Below are 24598 nucleotides of genomic sequence, written 5' to 3' on the forward strand. Positions count from 1 at the left end.
TATATAAAGACTAATTTTTATTCTCTTGTTTTTATAAGTGTAAGTATTAGTGAAACTTGATGATTGTGTTGACATTTGGTGCACTGGTTCTTTTGTGTATTAGATTATTGTATTTACTTTGTAAAATATTATTTACTTACTCTTTCACAAACTAGGAGCACCGACACTGTTTGTGTACCTATTTCAGTGTTTCACCTGCTCTTCACACTGATAATTGAGATTGAAGTGTGGTGATTTTGCTGGTCAGCCGAAGTGTCCCAGCGTTCCAATATCTGCTGAAGGTGACAAGAGGAACAGGACAGATGTCTTACTGGAACCTGGGAATGTTGATGTTCTCAAAAATATCAACTTTTTTTACTGCAGAGATGCTGGACTGAAGAGTGGGCTGAAATGGATAACAATACCTACAAATACAAGTACAATATTTTTGGTGTAATTGTGGTATAATTTGAACTTGAATTTACATAAAGTATTAGAGAGGAAATTATATATGTTATAGTTTTTTTTTTTTCTTGCAGCTTATGACATCCTAGAATAAATTCCCTCAAACAAAGATACTGCTGCTGGATAGACAGGCCAAATTAGCAGAAACTCAACAGAAAATTGTCCATGCCTTGCCTCCATGCTTTAATTTCCATGCTGTATAAAATCTTAGTGCCATCAAGTTTCCAAAACTTCTCTTTGCTGGGGTATAATGTTTTTTTATATTATATCACATATATTGTAAATTATATATTATATATATTTTGCTTTTGCTGCATGGATTGGACTTCTTCATCAACCCTGAATGGATCACCTGGGAGAGGTGTTGAGATATTGAAAGATCTGAAACCCTCTGCGTCCATTACATTACATTACATTTGGCAGACGCTTTTGGCAAACGGAGACTAATACTGAAGATATCGCAACAATGAAGGAACTTATATGGAATTATGTAATAAAGAAAACAAGTATTTGGCCTCTAAAATCATCCAGCATAAACACAGTTGAGATGGTTCTGGATGAGTTGGACAACAGAGTGAAGGAAAAGCAGCCAGTAAGTGCTTAAGACCTCTAGGAATTGGAAGGTGTACCTCTAGGAATTCTCCTATTTGTTGCTTCATAGTTTTGATGTGTTCAATATTAATCTAAATAATCTTTAATGTACAAAGTAATATTAAATAAAAAGAAAAAAAAAAACATTGATTGAGAAGAGGTGTCAGAATTGTTTCAGAATTAATTTGTTACTTGTCAATATTGTTTTATTAATATACTGCAGAATGCATGTGCTGCCCTCTGCTGTACTTGGCTGTAGAGTCTCAGAGTGTAATGCCCTCTGAGGCACTTCTGAGGCTCTCTTTGCCTCTATGCAGATATGCTTTCTGCTCTGCTTCAAGAAAGGCTTAAGGTAAAACATTTAAGAGATGATTTCCAGCACCACCTCTTTGAGAACTGTTTTCTCTTTTTCCTCCTCTTTCTGTCAATGATGAATGAACAATGCTTTCATTCTTTATCACCAATCTAGTAACTTTCTCAGCATTCACAGTTTTGCCTTACCATTTCCTTACCATAACACCAGATGGCAGTGTCTCATCATGTATATCTAATGACTCCTCAATTAAGTCAAGCCACAATATTATAACCACCTACCTGATTCTAAACTAACTGTCTATGTGATCAGCTCTGACCAACTGACTATATAGGAGTTCTTGGTAGATCTATATTTACAGACTGTAGACCTGTATCTATTTCTCTGGACACTTTATTATTCTTCTTTCGACATGTTCTTCAATGGTCAGGACCCCAAAAGGACCACCCAGAGCAGGTATTATTTGGCTGGAGGGTCACGCTGTGTGAGTCAGTGTGTGTTGTGTGTGCTGGTGTGAGTGGATCAGATACAGCAGTGCTGCTGGAGTTTTTAAACACTGTGTCCACTCATTGCCCTCCACCTTAAGTAAAGATTTAAAGAAGCTCTGATCGTTCTCTGGTGCACAGTTTGTGTAGGTCATCCTCTAAACCAGGGGTCAGCAATTCAGTTTGTTGAGCGGGCCACAAAAAAAAAAAAATAGAAAATGAAGTGTAATGGGATGGAGTACTACAGACAAGTAGCTCTCCAGCCCAGAGGGTTGCTGAACCCAATTGCAGGACAGTTGATCTCAAAGCAGGTAAACCCAAGAAGAAAGGAAAAAATATATCTACATTTTATATATGTATACATTTTTAAATACATGCATTTTTAAATATATAAACCCAGGTTGACTGGGGCGCAGTCCAATACATTATTTGCTGACCCAGCTACTGAATTGAGACACTGCTGGGGAAAAACGCCCTTATAAGGAGATAGGGAGACCAAGAACAAGTGAAAAAACAAAAGCTCTCCAGAGAAGCATTTTACTTTTTTCATTATCGTTTATTATAGTTCAAACAACTTCACAGGCCTTAGTGCTCATCACAAGAAGCTGCCCACAGGACATTGCTGGCAGGATATTTAAGGCTAGCGGATGATTCTTAGTCCAGCAATGACACCGAGGTGTTTAAAAACTCCAGCAGCACTGCTGTATCTGATCGACTCGTATACAAGCACAACACATACTAACACACAACCACCAGTTCAGTGTTCTGACCATAGAGAAAAAGAATAAAATAAGGATAGTAGTATAGTCGGCAGAGAGACAGATACAGAACTACAGTCTGTAATTATAGAAGTACAGGGGTGCTTTTATATTATCAGTGGAGCTGAAAAATAGATAATGAGTTTCTTTGAACTCACACCATCAGAGGACCACTTTTAGCTCTCTATAGAACCTTTCGTTTGATTCGTTTCAACTGATAATTATAGAACTGAAAGGTTTTGTGGGGGCTGTGGGGTGTTTGTGGGTAGCCCAATTGAGACCAAGAAAATTTTTGTCTATGAGTTCCATTTTGGCCCATATTGTCGCTGTTCAGTGAAAAACATTTATCTCCAAAACAGCAACTTTACAGGAGAGAGAAAACACCTTGTAAACTTTCAGTGGAAGTCAATGTAAAATAGTTTATTTCAGGTCATTTTGAAGTTTCTATTCGAGTTTCTATTGGTCCGTTCATCAATCAATTTTGGTACAGTTTAAGGAACAGTTTGTCTGTTCAAATTATGTAGTAAACTAAAAATCGACAAAAATGGTCATAGGTCATGGATAAGTCATAGGACAGCGACAATATGCTGTATAAATGTCAATTATGGGCCAAATCAGGGTTGGGATCATTGATGGGACCAGCAGAGGTCAAACATGGGTCCCAACATTTGAGAAGGTTCCAGTATTATTAGACTATAATTTTACAGAAATAACATTTAAAATACCTTCTACTAATCAAAAATTGTTAGCTGGGGTCATGTACTCTACTACGTGGGGCCTGGATGGGACCTATCAGAGATAAAGCGTAGGATTGTAGGACATTATATTCAGGTCTAGTGACCTTTAACCAAAGTAACAAGAACATTAACCTGTCACCAAAACACACACAAACCACATGTTGCTCCAGATACGCAATTCTTCTTCTTTGCATTCTTAATGCACATTACTTTGAAATGTAAAGAACAGCCCCCATTCCCACCACTCCCTTGATCACTACTATATGTGTCACATCAGAGATGATGCCTACATGCCACAACATTCCCCAGCTCTACCCTCAGAATATGAAAGAGTGAAACAGTGAGACGACCTCTGTCACGCCTCTTATGCTCATAAATCTACGTGCAGCAGAATCGTTCTGAATCCTCTATCCACACAACTCCTCCGGTGTAATGAGACATGAAATCAAAGCACTGCCTTCCCCGCAGAGAATAAGCTTCCTCAATACCTCACCATCTCCATCTGAAGAGTCAGCAGCACTGAAGATTCCTGCACTTTTTTTTCTGCTGAAAATGCAGCGCACATAATGAGACCCATGCCTAGTATTTTTATCTCTCGTGAAAATGGAGAATTACCCAGCTGCAGAGTAATTAATAATTTACAGATTAGAAGCTTCTCATGTGGAGTCTATGAGGCTGCCAGGGCCCCAAATACACTAGAATTGATTCTAAGAGAATTTCATCTGTATTAATGGAGAGAAAGTGTGGTGTTACTGTGACTTAAGTGAGTGTGACAGCGAGTGAGCGCCAGTGGGAGGCAGCTCTGTCCAAGAATCTCCCAAAGTTCATATTTAAAAAATAAAAAATATAGAAACGCATATAGAACCTCATATAAAATATACAAAATATAAATAAAATATACAGTTTCTGCACACAGGTTGTATCATTTTAATAGAAAAGCCTTGCCAATAGAACAGCCTAATACAAAGCATCAGTCAGATGAGTAGATCTGGAATAGAGGAACACAGTATACAGTAAGTCATGAAGATAACAGTAATGTACAGTAGATAATAACAGTTTACAGCCTTGATAAATGGTATTGACTCATTCATGTGGAGTATCTAGCAGAACAATTTCACAATAGAACATAAATCAGTAAACATGTCACCTGAACAATAAATTCATTTTCATTATCATGTAAATAAACACAAACACTGATGTGTGATTATAAGCACTGTAATCAGGAATGAAATTGCATGAAAGAACAAATGCTATTTTCTTGACATTGATATTATGGGAAAACAGGCAAAACATGTATACACTTCTGCCTGAGAGCCTGAAAATCACCAGCATCCAACATTGACCATCAGCCATCATGTTCTCGGGATGATTTTATGTACTGTAGTCGGTGGAATACCCAAAGTCTTCACAATTTTATGTTGAGGAAAATTTCCAGAAATTATTCTGCAGTTTATAACACAGTTTTTTGCCTTCCATATCTTTGTCTCAAATGCTCTTTTATACCCAGTCATGTGAGACAGGTGCAAATTGCTCCCATTGTAGCTGTTTTTTATTGCTACCACTTAGTTTTCCAGCAATTTGTTGCCCAGTACCAATATCTTTTTTAAGATGTGTTGCTGCCAACAAATTCCAAAATAGTTTTTTTTCATGCAAAATTCTCACTTTTAACATTTAACAAGTTGTATTTTCCATTTTGAATAAAATGTATTTGGGAATTAAGACTTAAGAGTGTACATTCTATAGGAGGCCTATAGAATGTACACTTGTTTTGCTCTCACAGCAACTTGGGAAACATTCTTTTGAGGTTCTAGTCCATGTTGATATGATTTCATCATGCAATTCCTGCAGATTTTTCAGGAACTCTTTCCTGCAGCCAGTCTCTTGTTCTACCACATCCCAATGGGTATATCATGTATCATGATGCAGTGAGACAATTGCCCAAAACACACTGCTAAAGCACTGGTACATTGATTACAGAGTCTTTCAGTACAGTAATTAACCCTCTCCACTCCAGACACACTATAGAATGGCTGACACTGCATTTTTTCTCCAGCTGGAGTGCAATAAAAGTGTACGTACAATAAACACAATAAAGGTATATACACAAAAATATTGTGAATGTACTCATTCATTGTTTCTTCCAAAACCAAGGGTCTCAAAATAGTGTTTATTCTGCTTTTGTTAGAGCAACTGTCTCTACTGTCCAGGGACACTATTGTGAGAATTTGATTGCATTCAGTAACAAGAGCATTATAGATGTCAGGATACTGAATAATCTTCGCTCACTTCATCCCCAGCTATGAAAAGCTTGCAGCCTGCTACTGTTATTAAATAAAAACACAAATGATATACTCAAAACACCACTTAATGCACAGTACACACTCAGAAACCAGTTCAGAAATTACCTTTAACCCTGCACCTAAAAAATCACAACACATATTTAATGGTTTACACAAACAACAGAAAGTAGTTGAGGTAAAAGCTGGAAAAGCATCACGAAAGGAGAGAGCAACAACGTGGTGATGTCAGCTTGGTACAGTTATTGCAGGAAAAGGAAAATGCAACCTTACTGTAAGACACTTCCAATGATTTCACTTACCTGAAAAAACTGGTGGTCTGCCACCCGAGATGTATTGTTGTTGTAAGTCGTTGAGCACAACATCTATATCTAGACTGTGTTAAACAAAAGCTCAATTTCAGTCGTGTCACTCGTCTTCTGTTCTTAAACTCAGATGTCTTCTTTCTAAAGCACGGCACTGCATTCAATTACATAAACAGTATATACTGTACCATTATCATTTTTCATACTGTTTGCCAAAGGCTCATTTAGCTTGTGATGACTGTGCCTTATGACCATTAACAAAATGGTCATACAATGACAGATTTAGAAACAGCAATTTGCCAGAGGTTTTTCCCTTTTTCTTCTTTTTTTAAGATAAAGCCAGTTCTGTTTTTCCAGCTGTATTTTATTCCTCGGGAGACTGCATCGCTCTTCTGCTGTAGAGGCAAATTACAACATCTGATATGTTTATATACCAAAGCATTTAGCTTTAGAACTTATTGATTATTGTATCATCAATATGTTTTATTAAGCATTTTGATGATAAATGTTCTTATCTTCAATATGTTCTGTGCTTAATCTGTATCAGTGCTTAAAGTGATTAAAGTGCAAAGAACATAGACCTATCTGTAAATTTCATTACTGAGAGTGTAATTTTTTTTTTTACATTTTATGGTGTGTAAACAAAAATTCCTACAAATTACTGTACTATGCAAGAAAGAAGCTGGCTTTTACGATGTTCATATCAATATCAAAGCTGTATATGCTGTATACGAGACCGCTCATAGCGACCAAAATTAAGAAATAAATTGGGATAATAATTTTGGCCATCATGAAAATTTCATGATATTTTGTTTTAAAATACTGTATTTTTTAATACAGTAATGAATATTTATTTTTAGTTTGAATAGTAAAGATTTGTGTGAGACAGTGGTTCATTTTGTGTTGTGTTTAATTTTCGACCACTAGTTAGCAGTGTTGTTCTCTGTTGTTAGTTAACTTTTCTCTTATTCAAAATGTATAATTAGGGAGTGTGTTTTTACATTATGACAGTTTCCATAAAAAAAATATTTAAACTATCACAATATATGACATGGCTTACAGTGTGACAATATATTATAATATATTGAATAATAACTCCTGTATTGTGATACATATTGTTTTTACCAAGATTTTACAGCCATAAATAAAAGGCAGGCTATTGGTTTAGAAGAGTACACTCAGTCTATAGTATCATTCATTCATTATTATTCAATCTACATATGAATTACACCACATGCACCTCAACTAGGAGAGCAGAGTTTCAGTTTAAAGATGTGCTGTATCTCTGTGAGCCATGAAAGATCAAAGCATGTTGCAAACGGGATGAAACCAGATTCCTTAGAGGATAGGCTAGAAGCTTGCAGCATTTCTGTCCTTGGGGGTGTTAGCATTACAGCTGTGTAGTATCTACCACACTGCACCGAGTACCAGTGAGATCTAATGAACATAATCAGGGAATCATTAACATTTGCCTAGACTACAGAAGCTCACCACTAGGGAAGCCAAGCTGCTCCACAGGCTGCTCTGATTTTTTTGCATTTTGCAGGCTGCTGTTGAAGGAGGCATCTCTGAACCAACACCATGTTCATACCAGGTGTGTAACTACAGAAGAGTGTTAGTGGCTGGCTGCTCATAAGGAAACATCAACTTTTAGTTATTTATGTAGATAAACCAATCACCAATCAGCTACAATCTACTAGTAACTTTATTAAACTGACACTACAGTGCTCTATTGCAACAATTCCGACAAAGCTCGTCCACGTACTTCTGCCATTTCAAGAGCTTGCCTTGAAGACACAGATGCAGTTCTGTGACCAGTAGCATTACTAGACCTATCCCTAATTGAAAATGTGTGGGATGCTACTGGACACACCATCTATACTCCTGGTTTAAGTGACTTTAAACGTGGCATAATTGTTGATGCCAGACGGGCTTGTCTAAGTATTTCAGAAACTGCTGATCTACTGGGATTTTCACACACAACCATCTCTAGGGTTTACAGAGAATGACCCGAAAAAGAGAAAATATCCAGTGAGCAGCAGTTCTATGGGCGCAAATGTGTTGTTGATGCCAGAGATCAGAGGAGAATGGCCAGACTGATTCCAGCTGATAGAACGACAACAGTAACTCAAATAACCACTCGTTACAACCGAGGTCTGCAGAAGAAGAGCATCTCCAAACATCAGCACAACACGTCCAGCCTTGAGGCGAATGGGCTACAGCAGCAGAAGATCACACCGGGTGCCACACCTGTCAGCTAAGAACAGGAAACTGAGGCTACAATTCACACAAACTCACCAAAATTAGACAATAGAAGATTAGAAAATTGTTACCTGGTCTGATGAGTCTCAATTTCTGCTGCGACATTCGGATGGTATGGTCAGAAATTGGCTTCAACAACATGAAAGCATGGATCCATCCTGCCCTGTATCACTGGCTCAGGCTGGTGGTGGTGGTGGTGCAATGGTGTGGGGGATTTTTTCTTGCCACACTTTGAGCCCATTAGTACCAATTGAGCACAGTGTGAACTGAGCATGTCCATCCCTTTATGACCACAGTTTTCTGATGCTACTTCCAGCAGGATAATGTGCCATGTCATGAAGCACCAATCATCTCAGACTGGTTCCTTGAACACGACTATGAGTTCACTGTACTCGAATGGCCTACACAGTCACCAGACCTCAATTCAGCAGCTTTGGGATGTGGTGGAACGGGAGAGTCGTATCATGGATGTGCAGCTGACAAATCTGCAGCAACTGCGTGATGCTCTCATGTTAATATGGACCAGAATCTCTGAGGAATGTTTACAGTATCTTGTTGAATCTATGCCACGACGGATTAAGGCAGTTCTAAAGGCAATAAGGGGTCCAACCAGGTACTAGCAAGGTGTACCTAATAAAGTTGCCGTTGACTATATGAGCTGCATGGAATGGATTATCATCGTTACTGTTAGGAATCTTTGCAATTACAGTGGCTGAAAAATAAAAACCAAACACCTCTCACTTTAGTGTGGGAGGTTTCATGGCTAAATTGGAGCAGCCTGGTGGCCAATCATCATTAATTGCACATTGCACCAGTAAGAGCAATGTGAAGGTGTGAAGGTTCAATTAGCAGGCTAAGAGCACAGTTTTGCTCAAAATATTGCAATGCACACAACATTATGGGTGAAATACCAGAGTTCAAAACAGGACAAATTGTTGGTGCACGTCTTGCTGGTGCATCTGTGACCAAGACAGCAAGTCTTTGTGATGTATGAAGAGCCACGGTATCCAGGATAATAAATTATTGTGATCTAAAACTAGATGTTTCAGTTTCATTGTCCAACCTCTGTACATCCTACTTCATTCTGAGATATCTGGCATGTTATATTTCACATATCTTACATATGTGTTACATGCTACTGCTGTATGTTTAGCTCAGTAAATACTATAAAGACTATATCAGTCACATTTTTTTTAGCAATTATTGTTCCAGGTTACCTTCATGTTAGTGTGTTCAATGTAGTTGCCACACAATAAAACATCCATTCTTTACAAAACGCTAGTATTATTCTGTAATTTTTTCATGCAGTCCATAAAAAAACAATGGCAATATTGTTTTGCTAAATGCCCAAGTTCTTAATGTGCTAAGCTGATATAATAGACTGTGATTTTTAAATGAACCCCTCCTCCTAATGAAATTAGAGCAGATGAGTAAATGTGTTTAGAAAATTAAATCGGGCAGATCGGCTGAATGACAAAACATGTAATCGCGTTGATGCCCTAATTAAACGTTTCTTTGTGGGGAGGATAATTCCATTAAAAAGCTTTCACTCTGAGGATCATCAGCTTGTCTCTGGTGATAAAAGGCAGGGAATGCGATGGCAATTACGCAAAGATTATGTGTCTTCATGTATGTGTAGATGAAAGCTTCACCTTGTGAATGATGTACAGTAAACTTAATTTGTGTTCCTGAAAGGAGGTGCTATGCTGTGAAATCAGCATCACTGTGAGTACAGGGCTGCTCATGGAACAGGCAGTGTTTCCTGGAGAACATGAGGAAGATCTGATGGGTCTATAGCTGAGTAAACAGACTGAAAACCACAGAAACTACAGTTAGTATGTTTTTTTTTTTTTCAAACTGCTTTACATTTTATAGATGAAGAGATAGATTAGATTATGGATTATATTATTATATTATATTCTTTTTTTGAAACATTAGAAAAGAAATATGCTCCCAGCAGACCACATACACTCGAGCCCACACATTACACTACACTACACTTACACACAAGACATTTACAAGTTGCCCAATTTTATATTTTTAACACTCCACAAATACTCTTAATATGTTAATATCGCAATAATTAGTTTGTACCTTCAAATAGTGCTTTACCTGGTCAGCTTGCATTAGATTTTATCCTATTTAGCCTTGCTTTCATGTAAGCAGCCACTGTTTTTAGTTTTAGTTTTTTAGTTAAATATAACTATAACTGTCTTTGCTTTTTAAGGAAAAGCAAATATTTGCTGTAGAATATAGTACAATCAAGTGTTTTTTATGTTACAGACAATTGCACCACTGCAACTATGACAGTGTTTGAATTTAAAATATATATGCTTTCATATAAATGATATATCATGTAAAGCCAGATTCTTTTGTATTCATTCTTTTCCTTTTTTACTTTATCTAAACAGCCTAAGTATCATTTGTTCAGCTTAAAGCAAAGCATGGATGTCCCACCAAAAGCCACAACGTACTGTATAATGCACTATTTTATGTCACCCATATTACTGAGCGAGTCAGTAGGCCACTTTATTGAGCAGCAGCAGCAGTATACTTACGTAACCACTGGCTCAGTGCAGAGTTTGTATTCTCTTAAGAGAGGACAGTACATTTAGAGATTAGTTCATAAATCTGAGGTTTTAAAGTCTTTAATACCCTCGCAGCTTTGATATGTCTGTGCTCGTAATAAGGGCACATAATGAATGACAGAATATCCCTTATGAGCCTCGTGGTGTTTAACAAGTTTGCCTTAAACCCACGTCAGCTTGCAGAGCAAATGCTGTCAAAGAACTAAGCCAACATGAGCACAGCAAGATGTAATCTTCCAGGTTCACTCGCAGGCTGTGTTGTCCTAAGCCCTTACACGTGTACTGTATGCACAGTGCTTTAGAATGGGCACAGAAGCTGTGTTTCAGACACACGGTGAGACTCTTCGATTGCCGACTGTATTTAAACGCTAATGAGCTCTTTCTGTCTTAAATTAGTTTCTCCCCAGTGTGACACTAACATTCATCAAGTTTTACATCTGTTGCAATGGCAGTCTGCCTCATTTACACTAATCACTTTTATGACTTTATGACTATGAAGGAGAAGCAGCGAATAGAGAGACAGTAAAATGCAGATATAAATAAAACTAGACAGTCCTTGTTTGCCAGCCATGTGATTTAATGATTATGAACATATTTAACTACATTTACACTTATGTACATTTATCTGGGCAGCAGCCAACACACATCTTTGCGATTTGGTCTGACTTTAATTTTTGGCTCAGCAAATTCAAAACTCTGTGCAGCCAGACACCTCAATATACATAACCTTTTCATGTCCCTCCGGCTTTTTAAATCATTAAAATTGCAAAGATGCAAGAGGATAGAAAAAAAAAGCAGATGATGGCTCTCAGTGTTAAGATTCCAGCAGATTTTAATAGGAAGAGTGTCAGTGTGTCGTGACAAACGTTTTTTTTTTTTTTTTTTTTTTTTGTGAGACGACAGTTCGGAGATGAACTGTCTAAGTGTTTTATTTCAAACCAGCAGAGATACCTGGAAAACCACATTTCCACACTGAGACAGTTCTGCACCCTTCAGATATGTGGGCCATATTTGCACAGAAATGGTCCTTCTTTGCTCATGGGTAAGGATAGTCTAAACCAATTCGCTGGTTGATAGTGAGTGTGTGGGAGTGTTTTGGTGGTGTGCGTTGAGTAGTAATGGCTGTCAGTTGCGGTGTATTCATTTTTGCCTGTCTAACACCGAGGGCTGCTTTCATGTAAGAGCTGTATACATTTCTCCATGTTGGTTTATTTCACTTTCATCCCAGACTGACAGAATGGGGAGAAAACTTTTCAAATGTCTGTCGTGACATGACATCACATCTGTGTTCCTTTGTTGCAGATTATAAATGCAAGTGCTGCGGGAATACTTCTCAAAATAGTTGTTGAATTGCTGTTGTGTTATTGTATATGTTTCTTTTTTTTAACAGTCTGAATATGCAGGTGCTGGATAGGTTTCTCTGAAGAACCACTTATGGATTTTTGTACAAATAACAAATGTAAAAATGTAAATGTAAAGGTCCTGTGAATTAAAGCTTTTTCCTAGAGCCATATGTTCAAGCTAGGAACACTTAGAAATCTTAACCTTTTCCAGAATGTGTGGCTCACTATGCCAGGAAACTGTAACCTATTTAAATGTCTACCACTGTGACAAGACCTCACATTCTTATGACTAATCCTTTGTAGCAGATTATTAATGTAAGCATACACAACTCAGGATTTTTCTAAATAGTCATTGAACTGTCGTTCTTCTGTATTAAGTGACTGCACTGTATGACTGTATGACCGGAAGAATCTAAATATATTCTGAAGGATGAACACTTGTAATTTGAGAACAGCCACCAGAAAAACAAAGAAAAAATGGATAATATCTATCTAATGTTACCAATCTCAGGTTGCATCATTAGTTAATATTTATTATTGACTATTATTTTATTCATTAAATAAAGGTCACATACTTGACTAATCTGAACTCTAAGTTTAAGCTTAAGTTTTAGCATTAAGTCCACATGGAGTTTGGCTTCAACGGTGCATACTGCACATTTTTGGAGTGTCAAGCTTATAACAGATTGGAGACTGACAGAGCAGCATAGCTGTCAGCTATCCATAACATACTTAACATTAGCTATATTGGTGAAAGATTGAGACCTGTAAACTTACCTTAACATTTCTTACAGTCATATTGCCACCATGGACAACACATGCAGGTGCAGTCATTATTTTAAATTCCTTGTTTTCAAACTCCTTGGATTGGATCTGCAAAACAAACTAACCAATTTACCATAAAAGAGAAAGATTGAGGGCCCTATTTTATCCATCTATAGTCTTTGTTATCATGAGGGCGCAAAAAAATACTTGCGTCTTGCGTGTCTTGAAACACACAAAGATATGTACTGTTTCTCTTAATTATTCATGGGTGTGTTTTGGGTGTAACATGAAATAAACCAATCAGTGAGTCACTTGCCATTCCCTTTAAAAGCCAGGTATGCTATGACTTTGGCGCGTATGCATCTTAACAGTGCGGTGTTTTTCGGATCTCAAGAGTATACTGACCTGTGTTCATGCTGTGAAGGTACAACAGCAGCTCATTTAAAGGAACAACAATGTTATTTTATTCTTTATTTGGTTTATTGTTGAGGTAAAATTGGGGTTTGTTGTTTGTTTAACGAGCTGGGTGTACGAGCACCTATAGGAATGACTCTGGCTGTTGACTGTTGTCTAGGTTCATTTCAGTCAGTGGAGCACCTGTGTTTTTTGCTGCCAAAATAGCAACACGCCACAAATTTACCTGAACACACCTCACTTCCAGACCATGTCACCTATCAGTTTGTGATCAAGTGGCATCAGAAGGCATTGAAGTGACCACAAAAAATAACCACTACTCTATACATGGTCTACAGTGCCCTTTTCAAAGGATCACCACTCTATATATATTTCCCATGATGACCTTCAGAATTTTCACCACTCTATATGTGAACTACATTGCAGAGGCTACTATTGTATGATGTATGCTGCTGCAGGCTGATATCATCATCATCATCATCATCACTATGAGGCACTGAATAAGCAGTGTATGGACACAGAACACTGGGAGCTCGCACCAGGAACTCCAGCGGGCACCCCTGCCCCACTCTCAACCCTTAGAGACCACCTTAAGGGTTCTTTCTCTGTCACTTTCTTATATAAGTCCGGAGCTGTTTTCCTCTAAACATGTGCATGTGGCTGGAGGCAGGACCATATGGTGCTCTCTGCACAGCGGCGGCCTTCAGCCTCAAACCTCCAGCTTCTGCTCTGCTGCTGCTGCTGCTGTCCCTCTCAATAAAAGCAGCTGCCCAGTATGGTGGCAGGACAGCTAGAGCTACAGGGACCCAGTTGATGCTTTCTCCAGTTCAGGCTCTATAGTAGCGGTTCCACATTCTCCCAGCGGTAGATACGGCGAGTGGGCGTCGCTGGAGTGTCGAGCTTATGACAGATTGCTTTGAAACCATTGTGTGTGCCCACACTGTGAAAAATTGGCCTCGCTGGGTTGATATGATAGCTGTGTAGGAGAGTGCTGTAGGTGTTGATTGAGAACTGCTGACCCACCTGAGTTTCAAATTCTGTAAGACTCTCTCTCTCTCTCTCTCTCTCTCTCTCCATCTGTCTTTGTATCTCTCTCGCTCGCTTTCTGTCTCTCTGACAGGCTCAGGATGGGTCCAGTTAATAATTCATACAGTTTTTGCTTCGATTTTTTTTCTCGTGTTACAGTACAGTAATTCTCTTGTTGATTGGATTGTATTTTTTTTGTCCAGCCTACCTGTTTCTCCATGGCTCATCTCCTTTCCACATCAAAGTCTTGGCCCCCTGGGTCCTGCTAAAACCAGCGCAACAATTGTTACTTTTTTATGACAGTACTGAGAATGAAATTGTTCACAGGAAATGTACATTACAATATATTTTTGTAACCAGGCACAAGTCTAACAAGTAGCAACTTCATTTTTTTTAGAAAATTGGGCCTTTGAACTAAGCTAAATTATTCACAAGGATTCTGCAATCCAAGTGCAATCACTAACGCTGCAGCAAATGAGCTGCATTACTATACTCGTACAAGCCGTTTGGAGTTGTACTTCATTATTTGATATAATTTAACTCAATCACACACACACACAGTAGATCTCGCCATGATGCATCTATCAGATCAAATCAGATTCAATCAAATCAAAAGACAAAATTTGTATGGCTTCATGTATTTGAAATTACAAGCAAATTTTTAAAGCAAAAATGGTTAAATGATTAACAATTTATAGCTTTGCCTGTAAATTCTGACAAACCTCTTATCTCAAAACTCTCAGGAAGTCTATTCTCCAAATGAAATTTTTATTAAGCAAAAATGGCCAATTATCCTGTTGGCTATACCGGATAATTAGCTCTCAAAATAGGCTGCCGTTTGAAAGCCAGCATCACAGGAAACAGGCATTTAAATAAAACATTTAAAATCCTAGTGCACTATTTTAATTGTGCTGTGTTTTCTTCCTCCTGGCCTTTCCTCATTTAGAACCTGCTGGGGCTGTCTGTGGAGCTAGCCGCTAGGTGACAACGTGCCGAGTTCAGCCTTTTTCCTTTAGAGGAGCGCGTGTGGTTTGTGATCTGCACTTATTAAATGCATCTCAGTTTTAGAGATCAAAGATCAGTGGAAGCACAGATCCAGCTCTCATCAAGATGCTTTCGTCCTCCAGTCGCAGAGCAGATGTTATTGTATTGATATGCCTAATGCAGAACAGTTAACACATAAACTGCATTATATAACAAATCACAAAGATACATGCAGAGAGGAAGCGAAGATCCAGCTCATTCCCAGGTTCCCTGAGATGATGGCAAGAAAAGAAAAGAAAAGAAAAGACAAAAGTCTGGTTCTTTTAAGTGAGCACAAAGACCAAGAAATGTTTCATATTCAATACTTGGCCTCATTTTTTTATGCCATAATACAAAATATTTCTTTATAAATGAGATGCTAAGAAGTGTTTCGTGTCACTCTCAGAGGCTCAAAAAGGGCTACATGACATTCTTTACTGTTAAGTGTCTGTATAAAGATATCAGTTAAAAAATAAAGAATGTAAGCTAGGATTATTTTGATCCTTGTCTCAAAATAGCAATAATGATATTTTGTTAGCAATACTGACTAGGGGCTTTACAGGTAAATGATAAACAACCCTTTCATGAATAATAAAGTCTGATTGACTGAGACACATTCCATGCTGTTTTACCCATCACATATTAGCACATGATAAATGTTATATGTTAAAGCATTCATTCCCATGTTAATGAAATCATTTACATTCATGAAATAATCTATAATTATTATGTTGCATAAAATATGTACAACCACTGCAAGCCTTTTCAAAGTGCCCACTGAGATTTTTCATCAATATAGTATTTTCGGTTGTTTTAATAATCTGTTAAAAGCAATGTGTTCTTGTTTGGGCAAACACACAATAACATTTGGAGTCGGATATGAATATGCATATGAGATTTGTTAATGCTAATCGTGGCACCTGTTTACAGAGAAAATCCCACCATTCAACAAAAGAGAAAATTAGCTTACTAGTTGTGCAGAAAGTGGAGGAAGGTTAGTGTGCTAGTGGGGAAGATCCCCCTTGATGTGGGGATCAGCGCAAGCGCAGTAGCCTTAACAATTTTTTATTGATTCCATTATTTCTCCAAATACAACAAACTGTTTGTGAGATTTTTTTTAAACAGTCAATAAATTATACCTGAAAAAGGAGACAACAGTGTTTGAGGTTCACAGGATATCACTGTAGTGTTTTAGGTACTATTCAGAACCAATTCTGTTACAAGTGTAGCACAACGTTGAAACAGGCAATTTAGAATTCGTATTTTATCTCAGCCTGCCTGGAATATTAGTGCAAAAAAGCTAAACCTATCATGATCCACTGTCCAAACCGAAACCTGTCACCTTTTCTCACATATGTGTCATGTGATTAATAACGAAAAGAACCTGTATTGGGTTTCTGATTCTGCACAACCTCAGAGTGGAGGCTGAGGTGGTGCTCTAACGTAACTGGGACAAATTTAAACCATTTGAGTGGGAGAGCTGCAGTAAGGCTTCACTGCTCGTATTTGCAAGAGCAGGCAGAGAATATTTGGCTAGAAGAAAATAGCACTTGGCTTGCACACATTTCTCCTCTGTGGTTTCAAATGTATTTGGAGACATTTTTTGGATGCAATTGTATTATTATTTTCACAGATTGTACACTAATTTCTAAATGCGATCAGATGAGATTTAGTAGGTGTGATCTGAAGGTGGGTACATTTGTATCCAGCCAATGCTTGACCAAAGAAAGAGCATTGACCTAGGAATCAAAGACTCTGAATTTTAACACTCAGAGGCACAATGGCAGAAGCCATCAGCTGGAACTGCACCAGTTTCCTACTGAGTCATAAGCAACGCATGGCCAGTTCCGCTGACCTCTGGGTTTGCCCGACTACAGGGTTCTTTGTTCAATATGAGAGAGTTCAGCTGGGCACTGACTGACTTGTAAAGAACAGTATGTTCTAGTGAATCACATGCCCCTGCTAAATATTTGTGTCATAGGCTGACATGTCTATGACGTGACTTCTGCCCTAGAAAACTAAAGAACATTGCACTGGCCTGTGGAATATGTGTGGGGTCTCAGGTTGCCTTGTTATGAGCATGCTGCCCACCCAGCGTTTAACCTCACTCATTACTGCAATCCCATGACTTGTGGTATGTCAGCGTATGTTCTCTTGATTGTGGGTAGTGCTTGTATTGTAAATGTGTAGTACAAAACTAAAAAAATAGACCTAAAGTGTCTAACATCATTGTGAACATCAGGGAAACATAATAAATGGCACATATAAAAATACACATAAAATATAATGTATGAGAATCTAACATGAAATACATGGCCTAAAGAACACACATACAACAATGCTATTTGATTTGTCTCTTTGCCATTCTACATGTTCCAATCTCTATTTCCTAGATTTGAGAATTTGGGGATTTAGAGACCTCTTTCAGACAAATGTTATGTGTAAACTGACCTGAGTAGATACAATTTCTAACAAAATAATAAATAATAAAAAAACTTGCTTAATTTGTATATTTGCTGTTTTTTGTAATGGTAAAGAGAACAAATTTAACATATGTGTTGTTTATATTACTTGCAACTGGGATGAAGTAAACATTTTTTAACAATTATTTTACCATAAAAGTTTTAAATGAAATGCTCTAAAAGGCATTTTGAGCGACAAGAGTAGGAAACTAGGTTGCCTAAGAGTAAACAAAACTGAAATTCTTAAATCTACACAGTTAATCTACACAGATTCCTCTCTTGAAATGTATTTATTCATTTAGCGGACTGCAGCTTTGTGTAGGTCTACTGGTATTTTTTCTTATTTTACATAAATTTATTTCGAAAATTTTATCCCATTTTCTTCCCAATTTACATGGCCCAACCCAACCCACTTATTAGGACTCCCCGTATCACTAGTAATACCACAACGCCAGGAGGGTGAAGACTAGCACATGCCTCCTCCGATACATGTGAAGTCTGCCACCACCTATTTTCAATCTGTTGCTACTGACGCAGCATTGCCGAGTAGCATCACTCTGAGGAAAGTGCAGCGCCATCTACCCACCCAGAGTGAGCAAGGCCAATTGTGCTCTCTCATGGCTTCGGCAACTGATGACAAGCTACATGAATGGGATTCGAAACCGCAATCTCCCTAGTCCGCTGGACTACTCGGAGCCCCGTCTATTGCTATTGGTATTGAAATACAGAAAATGCGGTACCACTTTAAAATAAGACTACTTTTATAAAGGGTTTATAAATGGTTTACAATTAGTTTATTAATGGTTACAAATTAGGTTATAAATGCCTTAAAAATAAATGCCTGTTGTTTGCCAAATAGTGAACCCACAGCCATCTGTATCAGTGCCCTTTCTATGTATGTCTTATATCTGATTATTAATGATCTTATTTTAAGATGGTACCGAAAAAGCTTCATGTTTCTTTTTCTGAAAGCACTTCTTCAGCTGCAACCAACTGTTTCATGTCTAACCAGCGTTTATTTTTCCCACCTATTTTCGATAAGCCCCGCCTCCTGCGCTCTGAACATGAACCAGGCCTGTACAGAACACGCCTAGCGCAGAGAGAGGGAAAACATTAACCAATCAGAGCGCAGTAAAACTAGCCAATCGCTACCGTGAGAAGGCGGGACGTGTCTGAATGCGGGTGGGTCAAGAAGTCGGCAGTGCTGAGGCGGTGTGCTGTTTTCCGAGTTTCTCTCAGACGCAACCAGTAGTTGCTGCTGAGTGAGTGGTGTCTGCGCGTCCGGAGGACAGACTTCAGCTTTATCTTTCTTTATCTCGCTTTTTAGTGAAGAAAAACACGGGAATTCTGTTTAAACCGAGAACTAAATGGCTGAAAGCAGCAAGGAATTCAGCTTTCACAGATGAGCGCTTCGTTATCCTTCGCAGCTGCCTTCAGTCTAGACATGCAAACGGGTGAACGACTTTAAATGTGAGTAATGCTACTCTGACATTTATAATGTACTGCGTGGAGCTTATTTTAATAATACTTTAATTAAATGCTTCATTTAAATGAGCTTGTTCTTTAAACACTCTTCCATAATATTTGCTTCAATTACATTGTGTTTATTTGTTGACATTATGAGGTTTTAATCACTTAACTCTCAGAAAAAAGATACTGCACATGTACAAACTGTGCAAATGTGCCCTCAAATATCAGATTTAACTCAAAAGTAGAACTTAAACAATTACAGTACAGAAATACAGTACAAATATGTTCCCTAGAGCTGGGATGAGCAGTTATTTGTTTTAAGGGACCACATGATAAACTGGGACTATTTGTACAGTTTTGATAAGCTGTTACTGGAAAGATGTTACAATTAGCCATTACAATGTGAAACCGGCATCATGAAAAACACCAATATTATATAATTATTAAATCAACATTCACATCAACAATTGCAAACACAATGTCCAGGTGTCTGCAGTAAAAAACAATATTTAATTAACTTAATTCAAAGAACTAAGGCTATTTTGATTCATTTGATATTTACCTAATTTTTCAGTACGTTTTTTTCTTGTTGATTGAGGGAAATCTAGTCTGTTTTGGGTTTGAATAAGTGCATTAAAGTCCGGTTCAGTTTCTGGGGTTGATATGCAAAGGACCCAAAATGGAAAGGCAAATGACTGGTTGTGGCCCCCTGGCTGTAAAATGCACAGGTCTGCACTAGATGGAACCACCCCAGAGACAAGATGGGTACCACCCTAGTGACTCTAGTTTGTACCATTATTTTTTTATTTATTGTTTTTCTCATATTGTTTTTTTATTGTTATTTTGACTGATGATTGTTGTTTTCTTGGTATTAATAGTGCACACGAGGTAAATGCTGTTGGGACACACTGTACACCCAGCACACCCTTTTTCCTTTTCCCATTTTATATAACCTTTAAAACTACAAGACCAAAACTGCACCTAGAGGATTTAAATGGCCTCGGGTGACTCAGGAGGCATTTGGCATTGGTGATAAGAGAAAAAAAAAGGACCAACAGGTGCAGGAGGGAGAGCATAGCTTTAGAAACACATGCGGAGCGCAACACACGTGTTGCCTGAAGATGTGACTGGGTTGCATTCAGGACAAGAAAGGATGGTCTGGAATATAATGGGCTGGTTTCTCTAAAGAAAAAAGTGGGTCCTCTGAAGCCTTATTGGTACAGTTGGCTGGCGATGATAGCGCTTTTAACCATTAATTAAAATGTCTTTACATCCATTTTTTGTGTTATAAGTAGATTGAGTGATCTATGGCAATTTGGTACAGTTATGACAGTATATATTTTCTGTATTGTTTTTATTTGTTGTACATTTCCCCCAGTCATGATCTCTCTCTGTTAGTAGTGATAAAATCCTTGCGTTGAACTACTGCTCTAAGATTTTGGGAAAAAAATTATATTGCAATCTATTTTTTCTGCCTGGTCTAAAAAAGGTCACATGCTCTAATATTTGGTTGGACTGCCCTTAGCTTAGATTACGGCTCGCATTCACTGAGGCATCATTTCCGCAAGCTTCAGCAATGTCGCAAGATTTATTTCTGTCCATAGTTGTAATAATATTTCCCCAAGATTTTGTATTGATGATAGAATATTTGGAGCACTGCGCAAAGCCTTCTTCAGCATAAAACACAAAAATTCTCAATGAGGTTAAGGTCTGGTCTCTGTGGTGAACAATCCATGAACCACTCCTTCACAATTCCAGCCCCATGAATTCTGGCATTGTTATCTTGGAATATGCCCAAGCCATCAGGGAAGAAAAAAAACTGATGGAAAAAAACTGGTCTATATTCAGTATATTCAGGTAGTCAGCAGTAACCAACTGCAGCAACCCCAAATCAAAGCAGTGCTCCCACAGGCTTGTACAGTAGACAGTAGGCATGATCTCTCTTTTCACCCTGATGCTCCATTACTCTAGAACAGTGGAAGCTGGAATCATCAGACCACATGACCTTCTTCCATTGCTCCAGAGGCCAATCTTTATGCACCCTAGCAAACTGAAGCCATTTTTGGCAGTTAGCCTCAATGATTAGTAAAATTTAATTTCAGCAATTGCCTTAGATATTTTCTTTGCTTGATTAATGCCAATAATTTGACAATTCTGAAACAGATTAACTACTTTTCCGCTACACAGGATGTGTCTTTTCACATGGTTATTTAACAAATGAGAAACTACTCACTGCATCAGTTAGGGTTAAATAACTTGTTGCCCTCTAAAACATAATCACCCATGCATTGATTACTTATTTGCTTACTTAAATCCAGGTGGTGATTGTTTTTTGGCCTGGTAGTGTAAATTAACCATCATGTCACAATATGCACACTCTGTAAATCCAAGATTAGAGTAGAATTTATGATTAATGATGAGCGTGTATGTCATGGAAATATGGGAAACGGGTGACTTGTCTCTTGGCATAAAGTAGAAAACAATATACTCTACAGCCCAACAGTAAACTAATTTCTGGATCTATATGTTCATATGTTTACTTATTACTTTTCTTCACTTTTTGTTTCACTTTTGGAAAGTAAGCATTTCATAAGGTGTAATATACTCAGTGTGGTTCAGGTAATATCCTGTGTTGATATGAACCTGAATGGTGTTTTGGGATTGGAAGACACTAGTTTGAACCTCACACTTACACAAAACATACACTCACACCAAATTATCCTAAAACCTCCGGTTTTGTCATCCTGTTATCTTGCCTTTTTGCCTTTTTTCCATGTGTAGTTGGAGAAGTGTTCCTTAAGCTTCGAACATTTTTGATCCTGGCTTAGATTTTGAATTGGCTGAGCCAATTGTTTCATAACCCTGCCCTCATCTTTCATTCTGGTGTAATGAGAAATTTGTACAAATGCGACTAAAAGACCATCTTAGGATTCGTACAATGTGTGCTAAATGTAGATCAACCCCCGAGCATATGCACAAATTACTGACGTGACCCAGACTGGCAAAAAAATCTAATGGTTTAAACGGAGAAACAACCAGAGCAATTTTATTACCTAAACCTCAACATAAGCCTAAACTTAACCTAAACTCATTAAAACAATTTTACATGTATGACTTTTATAAGATCTTATTGCATCTTTATGGCTAGTTGAATTGTAAAACAATCTCTCAGCTCACAGAGAATGGATTATCTGATTTACACAAACCCTTTGTTGCAGTTTCTTGGACAGGGTTAAGTCTAGATTTAAACTATGTTTTCCTTTTAATTTGAAAATCTTAATTAATTCTAAATGCTGTGTAGTCCAAGACTTAATCCCTGTATGAGACACTGGCCACTTATGGGACAATTCCCTCAATGTAGCCTGCTGAAATCTAGCGGGTGCTACACACACTTTATAACATTGGGTGAACATAGCAACACGTGTAAAGATAAAGAGTCTTTTTGTAGTCTTTATAGTAAGTATAGTTTTTTGTGAAGAATTCTTGTTGACAGTAAGTTGCTGTGTTAATCATGTTGTGAACTGGTTAAGGCAATGCGAGGCCTTTTTAACGAGAGAGCTTCAGATCTGATATGCACGATTTGCATGATTAATTCAGTAGCTTCTTGAGGGTATAAGTGAAAATATTTTTAGGCTAGTTGAAGATGTAACCTTAAAGTAATTGGATACAGTGGTGGGAATATGTTTATGTATCTCAGTCATACATTCTGACCTAGATTTTCAATGTCTGTCTTCCATACTTTTGCAGCAGGGCTTGTTACAGTAAGTCAGAATAGCAAGAACAGTTTGGAGAGGAGTATGCTTCCAAACAAAAAAAGAACAAACCGAAAGTGTCTTATTTATTTGCAGACTTACATTCAGATCCATAAGCATTCACATTCGCTGTACACCACCATTGGCTTTCAACAGGAAACAGGAAGATTTGATTTAAAGTGTTTAGCTTTAATGTAAAGGTTTTAACATAAATATTGGATTAACCAATTAAGAATTACAGACATTTTTGACAAGCTCAAAAGTACTTTCTCTAACAAACAAACAAAGAAAACGTAAAATAAGCTTCATGCTGGTTTAACACAGCATTTTAGGTTTAATTTCTCAGCAACAAAGATGTCTTATAGTATCAGAAAAAAGTAAATCTTGAACCATCATTTATTATATAATTTAAAATACAAACCAAAATTAAGTGTGAGCAGGAATTACTGATTAGTACGCTAATATACAAATTGAATATATATGTTTTGTATTTCTTCTCAATGACTTTAACATTACATTTGGAATTGGGTGATGTGTCATTTTTAAATATCCAGTAGTACTGAAGTTACAGGTTGCACAATACCAATCCTAATAGTAGAGCAATACCAATATACCAATTTCAATATCTCTGGATAAAGTACTTTGGTTGGGATCTTAAAAGGATGAGTTTTTAATCCCCAATCCAATGCCATAGTCTTTTAAATAGACATTGGAAATAAAAGAATGATTTTACAGTGTAGGAAACTCTACTCAGATATGGACTTGAACCCAAGACCCCAGTCCTGAGAGACAAATGTACAAGCAACCAAGGTGTTGAACTGTGCTGCTCTATTGCGTACTGATTATACACTGATCTGCCATAAAATGTAAGACTTTCTAAGCAGTGACAGAAGTAAGTCACTTCTTGAAAATGATGCGTTAAACATGATTAAGGATCTGAGTGACTTTGACAAGAGCCAAATTGTGTTGACTAAACAACTGGGTCAGAGCATCTCAGGCAGGCAGATTCTGTTGATTGTTCCCAAAGTATGCACCTAACCACAAGTGCTCCCATTACAAAGAAATACCCCTGGTGAATTGGAAATTACAGTATTCTGTGTCCCAAATAAGATACAATAAGCATGAAAGAAAAGCATTTACTGTTTAAGTAACTGCACATTTAAAAAACTGAGCTTGTGAAATGCCTTTAACAAATAAACAGATCGAGCAAGTATCATTTTGTAGCAACACCTTTTCTCCTTAATTAATGTAGTTCTATACATTTAATTTAAAATAGTACAGCTGACACACACAGAGTAGCAACTGAGTAATCATGCCAAAATGTTTTTTTTTCTGGAGAATGTCTTTAATGTGTTATATTTCAGCAGCTGAGGCTAAATTTGGCTCATGAATAGCGAGTGTTTTCTGATTCGCCGTTATTGTGGCGGGCAGATCACGCTTAGCTGCGTAAGCACACAGAGTGAGCCATGGTACAGTCATCTCTGTGAGTTAGTGCTGAGTAGGTAAGTTGTAACTTGGTTCTAAATGTTCTGTTAATAATAATGTGAAAAATACTGTGCAAAA

The 24598-nt window shown here is 37.6% G+C and overlaps 1 protein-coding gene across 2 annotated transcripts in view; it reads left to right on the forward strand.

Annotated features, from left to right (window-relative positions):
- The first annotated feature begins 19022 nt into the window (after nucleotides 1–19022).
- gabrz (gamma-aminobutyric acid type A receptor subunit zeta) overlaps nucleotides 19023–24598 on the forward strand; it is a 50718-nt gene continuing 45142 nt past the window's right edge. For both annotated transcript variants that reach the window (XM_007259145.4, XM_007259146.4), the window contains exon 1: nucleotides 19023–19283. The gene's annotated coding sequence lies outside the window, so the exon portion shown is untranslated. The remainder of the gene's footprint in view (nucleotides 19284–24598) is intronic.

The sequence above is a fragment of the Astyanax mexicanus genome, chromosome 15 (genome assembly GCF_023375975.1).
Source record: "Astyanax mexicanus isolate ESR-SI-001 chromosome 15, AstMex3_surface, whole genome shotgun sequence".
In the NCBI taxonomy this organism is placed as follows: Eukaryota; Metazoa; Chordata; class Actinopteri; order Characiformes; family Acestrorhamphidae; genus Astyanax; species Astyanax mexicanus.